General features: G+C 47.2%; 1 pseudogene; it reads left to right on the forward strand.

Annotated features, from left to right (window-relative positions):
• Positions 1-6,842, forward strand: part of LOC101708041 (rho GTPase-activating protein 32 pseudogene) — a 67,308-nt pseudogene extending 60,466 nt beyond the window's left edge.
• Positions 6,843-7,141: the final 299 nt, after the last annotated feature.

Here is a 7,141-nt window from a genome sequence, read left to right on the forward strand (position 1 = left end):
AATAGCAAAAGCAATTCTAGGTAACAGAGACATGGCAGGGGGTATCACAATCCCCAACCTGCATCTCTACTACAAAGCTACTGTGATAAAAACAGCATGGTACTGGCAAAGAAACAGACCTGAGGACCAGTGTAACAGATTAGAAGATGCAGAAACAACACCAGACACACTCAGCCATCTCATCTTCAACAAAGGAGCCAAACACCCTCACTGGAGGAAAGATAGCCTCTTTACTAAATGGTGCTGGAAAAATTGGGCTTCAACTTGCCAAAGATTAAAACTAGACCTATATCTCTCACCATGCACTAAACTAAAATCAAAATGGATTGAAGATCTAAATATTAAAATAGAAACTCTGAACCAGTTGGAACAGAGGTTAGGTAGAACCCTTGAAGACATTGGTGTGGGAAAAGATTTTATGAACAAAACCTCAGTTGCCCGTGAACTAGCACAAACAATCAACAAATGGGATCTCTTCTTATTAAAAAGCTTCTCCACAGCAAGGGAAACCACCAGCAGTGTGAAGAGACAACCCACAATGTGGGAAAAAATCTTCACCTGCTCTTCCGCAGATAAAGGTCTACTATCTCGAATCTATAAAGAACTTAAAAAGATCAGACCTCCCAAATTTAAAGACCCAATCTGAAAATGGGCATCTGAAATGAACAGACATTTCTCAGACAAAGAAGTAGAAATAGCAAACAAATACATGAAAAAATGTTCAACATCACTGGTCATTGGAGAGATGCAAATGAAAACAACGCTGAGGTTCCACTTCACTCCAGAAAGAATGACTGCTATCATGAAATCCACCAATAACAAATGCTGGAGGGGCTGTGGGGAAAGAGGAACCCTGCTCCACTGCTGGTGGGAGTGTAGACTGGTGCAACCACTGTGGAAATCAGTATGGAGATACCTCAAAGAACTAGGACTGGAAGTCCCATTTGACCCCACTATTCCACTGCTGGGGATCTTCCCCAAAGAATTAAAAGAATCATACCACAGTGATATATGTGCACCCATGTTCATAGCAGCACAGTTTGTAATAGCTAAAACTTGGAAACAGCCCAAATGCCCATCAACTGGAGACTGGATAAAGAAAATGTGGGGTTTTTTTTATAAAATGGAGTACTACTCAGCCATAAAAAATGAGAAATTAGAGACATTTATAGCTAATTGTATGCACTTTGAGGCAATACTCTTAAGTGAAATAAATAGGACACACATGTGTAAATACTGAATAGTTTCTCTGGTGTGAGAAACTGAAAGTGTAAATAAGGACTAAAATGTATAATAGGTAATGTGAAATAGGAAGAAAAGGGGCAAAGGGGAAGGAAGTGGGAGGGCTAGGGGAAAGGATAGAAGGGAATGGGATTAATATGAGAAAATGGAAAATTAGGAACAAAATCTTTGTAAATAGGGAGGACTGGTGGGGTTGAAGGAAGGGCTGGGCAAGGGTGAAAAATAAGAACCAAGAGAGACTATGTAAAGCTGCAAATTTCCAATGATGAATGTCATTATATTGTATACCTAAAATGTACCAATGATTAGAATGAATAATCGATAATGCAAAATAGGAAGAAAAGGTCCAAAGGGGTAGGGGCAGTGGGAGGGGCAGGGGAAAGGAAAGAAGGGAAAGGAAAAAATGAGGAGAAATGGAAAAAGTGGAAATAAAGTCTTTGTAAGTAGGGAAGGGTGGAGGGCCTGAAGGGAGGGCTAGGAATGGGGAAAAAATAAGAATGAAGATGCATTATGTAAAGGTACAATTCCCAATGAGAAATGTAATTGTGTTGCATACCTACAATGTACCAATAAAAGAATTTAATACAAAAAAAAAAAATTCATGATGTCATCCAGCAGCTCCCCCTACCGCACTACAGAACACTGGAGTTCCTGATGAGGCACTTGTCTCTTCTAGCAGACTATTGCTCCATCACAAATATGCATGCAAAAAACTTAGCAATCATCTGGGCTCCAAACCTGCTCAGATCAAAACAGACAGAATCTGCCTGCTTCAGCGGAACAGCAGCTTTCATGGAAGTGAGAATTCAGTCTGTGGTTGTGGAGTTCATCCTCAATCATGTAGATGTGCTCTTCAGTGGCAAAATCAGTGCAGTCATGCAGAAAGGGGCAGCATCTTTATCTAGGCCCAAGTCTCTGCTGGTATCTTCTCCATCCACCAAGCTTCTGACTTTGGAGGAAGGCCAGGCAAGAACACAAGCTCAGGTCAATTCTCCAATTGTGACTGAAAATAAATATATTGAAATAGGAGAAGGACCTGCTGCACTTCAGGGGAAATTTCATACCATAATTGAGTTCCCACTGGAAAGAAAGAGGCCTCAAAATAAGATAAAAAATCCCTTGTGGGCAGCTGGCATTCCTTTTTCACCTTGGGGAAGTCATCATCTGTCTCTAAGCAGAAGTTGCAGTGCAATGAGAGTGAGTCTTCAGAGATGAAGGCCATGGCTTTGAAAGGTGGCAGGGCAGAAGGAACCCTACGCTCAGCTAAAAGTGAGGCGTCTCTTACTTCTCTCCATGCAATTGATGGTGATTCCAAGCTCTTCCAGCCTAGAAGACCGCGGTCTAGCAGTGATGCCCTGTCTGCCTCTTTTAATGGAGAAATGCTGGGGAACCGCTGTAATTCCTATGAAAATTTGCCCCATGACAATGAGAGTGAGGAGGAAGTAGGACTTCTTCACATTCCATCTCTAATGTCTCCTCCTTCTGCTGAGGACATTGATTTGAGCACACCAGACATTGGAGTGGCCAGCCTGGATTCTGATCCAATGTCCTTTCAATGTAGTCCTCCTAAGGCTGAGTCAGAATGTCTGGAGAGTGGTGCTTCCTTTTTAGATTCATTAGGATACTCAAAGGATAAACCATGTGCCAATATGAAGGATATAGAAACAGGTGGTAGTCAGTCTCAGACTCCAGGAAGCACTGCAAGCTCGGAACCAGTTTCTCCAGTTCAGGAGAAACTGAGTCCATTCTTTATCCTGGACTTGAGCCCACCTGAAGAGAAATCATCTAAGCCATCTTCATTTACTGAAAAGGTCATCTATGCTCTCTCTCCAAAGATTGGATGGAAGTTAACTAAATCACCTTCCATGAACGTGTCAGAGCCAACTTCAGTGACCCTTCCACCTTGGGTGTCAGAAGTGATTGGTACCATCTCAAATACTGCAGCTCAGAATGCATCGTCTCCAACTTGGGGCAAAAGCATGGAAGACAGTGATGTCACAAATAGATCCCTCACCCAGATAGTAAAGATGAAAGCAAATGAGAGAGAGGCCCAAGAAGGATGTGAACCTGAAATCCAGCCCCTGGACCAGGTGGCTGCTGAAGAAGTAGACTGCCAGGGAAAGAGGATCTGTCTGTCCCAAGCAGTCAGAGTAAGGCTGTAGCTTCTGGACAGACTCAGACAGGAGCAGTTACCCATGACCCCCCTCAGGATCCCATTCCTGTCAGTTCAGTCTCTCTTATCCCACCACCTCCACCTCTGAAAAATGTTGCTCGAATGTTGACACTAGCGTTAGCTGAGTCTGCACAGGAAGCCTCAACCCAGACATTGAAGAAACCAGGGACTTCCCAGGCTGGGTGTACAAATTATGCAGACATAGTGGCCACCGCTGAAGATAAACTGCCCAGTCCCTACTCTAGTGTTGCAATAGATAAGGCCTATTTCCAAATGGATTGACCAGCAGAGCAGTTCCACCTCCAGAATAGCACACCTGGGAACAGTGACCAGCCTCTCGCAGAGACAGCAGCTATTGGGGATTCCGCCCCCCATTCCCACACAGAATCTGGGGAGCACCTCCGTCAAGTAGATTTACCAGGGAATCAGTCACTTCCAAACTGTTTATTTGGGGACCCAGAAAAGGCTAGAATTGTTTCAGCTCCCTTAACTGACTCAGAGAAGTCTGATGATCATGGAAGTTTCCCTGAACACCAGGCTGGGAAGCCCAGTGTGTTGAGCATTTCCTTTGCAGAGCAGGACCAGTCTGTGCTCCACTTCTACAATGAGCATCAGCTTCTCTCCTACCTTGGTACAAGTGTGGATAAGCCCCATCACCCTTCAGAACTCCCAGGCGAATCTCCCATGCCTGCAAGTTTGCCCAGGGACCAAGTCTACCTGCCTTCTGGGTCCCCTGAAGAGAATGCCAGCACAGCTACCATGGCTTACATGATAGCGACTGCGGCAGCCGAAACAAGAGCCAAGGACACCAGCTGGGTGACGGCTGAACAGTCTGCTGCTGCTGACTTTGCTGCTGCCACCCTCCAGCGCCCCCACAGAAACTGTCCCCTCCCTGCAGCTCCTTCCCAGAGGCCAGGAGAGCAGCCACCAGTCACGGGGCAGGTACAAGCACCAACCAGTATAGGAGTATATAATTCCCACAAGGTTCAAGGATCAGTTCCAGCTCCAGAGAGGCCACCTGAGCCTCGAGCCATGGATGACCCTGTCCTCATCTTTGTCAGTGATGGCAGTGCAGCTGCCCAGTGTCCCATGGCTGCTGCTGCTGCTCTCCAGCCAGGCCTACCTGAGAAGGTTCAAGAAGGCACCAGGGCCCCGCTCCTCCACCTGCATGCTGAGTCTTTCCCTGGGCACTCCTGTGGCTTCAGAGCACCAGTGCCCCTTGCCAGGGCCATGGAGAGTAAGATGGCTGCTGCCTTACACTCCAGCAGTGCAGATGCCACCAGCAGTTCCAACTACCACTCCTATGTTGCTGCTTCATCAGCCTCAGTGGACAATGTGTTGCCTTTACCACTTTCTATCCCTCAACCCAAGCATGCTTCTCAGAAAATAGCTTACTCCTCTTTTGCCAGGTCCGCGGTTGCCACTGAGCCCTTTGGCCCAGAAAATTGTTTGCATTTCAGTATGACTCCAAACTGCCAATTCCGTCCCCAGAGCGTACCTCCACATCCTAATAAGCTGGAGCAACACCAAGTGTATGGAGCCTGATCAGAGCCACCAGCCTCCATGGGTCCCCGTTATAACACCAATGTGGCTCCAGGAAGAAATGCATCTGGACATCACTCCAAGCCATGCAGCCGGATTGAGTATGTTTCTTCTCTGACCTCCCCTGTTCAGAGTGCTTGTTACCTCAAGGATGTTCCACCATACCCTACCATCCGGAGGGTGCAGTCCCTTCATGCACCCCCGTCATCCACGATCCGCTCTGTCCCCAGTTCTCAGACAGAAGTTCCCCCCGATGATGAAGCAACCTACTGCCCAAGACCCCTGTACCAGTATAAGCCACATCAGTCCTCCCAGGCCTGCTCAGATTACCATGTAACTCAGCTTCAGCCTTACTTTGAGAATGGATGGGTACAATACCACTACAGCCCATATTCCAGTTCCTCCAGTTCCTGTTACAGTCCTAATGGAGCCCTGTGTGATGTGGATGCCTATAGCACAGTGCAGTTGAGGCCCCTTCACCACCTGCCAAGTCGAGATTTTGCTCTCTACAATCCTAGGCTGCAAGGCAAGAACTTGTACAGTTACCCTGGTTTGCCTGTTTCTCTGGTAATGACCATAATGTAGTCAACATGCCTCCACCTGCTGATATAAAGCACACTGGCACCTCTTGGGACTTCGAGGATATGGAGAAATATCACATGCAGTCCATTCGGAGAGAGAGCCGTGCACGGCAGAAGGTGAAGTCTTCGGTATGTCTCAGTATGATAACATGACCCCAGCCATGCAGGATGACTTGGGAGGGATCTATGTCATCCATCTGTGCAGCAAATCCAATCCTGGGAAAACCGGACTTCTCTCAGTGGCAAAGGGAAAGGAGGGGCGACACTCAATCAAGGCTGTCAGTCCTGGGGGAGGTGACTGCTTCTATAGGAAGCACACAGAGCAGGAATTTGATAGAGTCCTCCACCATGGAGGCGATGGCAGTGCACAGGCAGAGAAGCCATCCCTCCCTCAGAAGCAGAGCACCCTTAGGAACAGGAAGCTCCGTGACATGGGTTGTAGTCTCCCAGAGCACAGGGCACATCAGAAAGCAATCCATAGGCAGTTGTGTGAATCAAAAACTGGGGCACCTTATCCCCGAGCAGCTGGCTAGTTAGATTATGGGCCCAAAGGGATGCTAGACACTCCTGAGCCAGGAAGCTACCATAACTCTGGAGGAAAATATGCCCCATCAGGGCAGGAGTCTTTAAGACTGAATCACAGAGAGGTAAGGCTCTCCAAAGAGCTGGAGCACCCTCGAGCCAGACAGCCACCTGCCCCTGACAAACACTCCAGAAACTGCTACAAGGAGGAGGAGCACTTCACCCAGTCAGCAGTCCCACCCCCTAAGCCAGAGAGGAGTCAAAGCCTAAAGCTGCACCATACCCAGAACCTGGACAGGGATCCCAGCATGCTATACCAGTACCAAACGCATGGCAAGCGCCACAGCAATATGACTGTTGTGTCCCAGTATGATAACCTGGAGGATTACCACTCCCTGCCCCAGCACCAGCGAGGCGGCTTCAGAGGGGCAGGCATGGGGACATATACGCCCTCTGGCTTTGCCCACCCACAGAGCAGGACATACGCCACAGCACTGGGTCAGGGGGCCTTTCTGCCCACAGAGTTGTCTTTGCAGCACCCTGACACACAGATCCATGCAGAATGAGCCCCGGGAGCAACAGAGTTGAAGCAGCCTCTGCTGGACAGTGGACTGTTCTATTTTTTTCAGTAACCAAAAAGATTAAAAAGAAAAAAAAGGTACAAAATCTCCGACCACATTTAAGAAACAAATGTAATAAAAGTAAGCAAATCACCATCTTTTCCCCTTCCCTGCTTCATTACCATCCTTCCATCTATAGGCTGTCATTTTTGTCTTTAAGAGAGATCTGAATGATTGTAAAGCACTGTGTTGGAAACCTAGTAAAAAAATTTGTCACAGACTATACTTGCCATATAGGGCTGATCTGTAAGAGCCTGAGGACTGCCTTTAACTGAATTTGAATTTAGCTTTGTCTTTTCTTAGCACGTGCTACCTAGTTCAGAGCAGTTTACATATATTTCCTGGTGTGCTTTTTTTTGCATTTGTGTCCCTGCTTCCCCACCAGTGGGTGTACAGCTTGCCCAGTTGGAGACTGAGAACATCACTTCATTGTCCAAGAAGGGACTTGCAGATTAAGTTAG

This window comes from Heterocephalus glaber, unplaced genomic scaffold, assembly GCF_053883595.1.
Source record: "Heterocephalus glaber isolate CG9 unplaced genomic scaffold, H.glaber_assembly_v1.0 deba00001481, whole genome shotgun sequence".
In the NCBI taxonomy this organism is placed as follows: Eukaryota; Metazoa; Chordata; class Mammalia; order Rodentia; family Bathyergidae; genus Heterocephalus; species Heterocephalus glaber.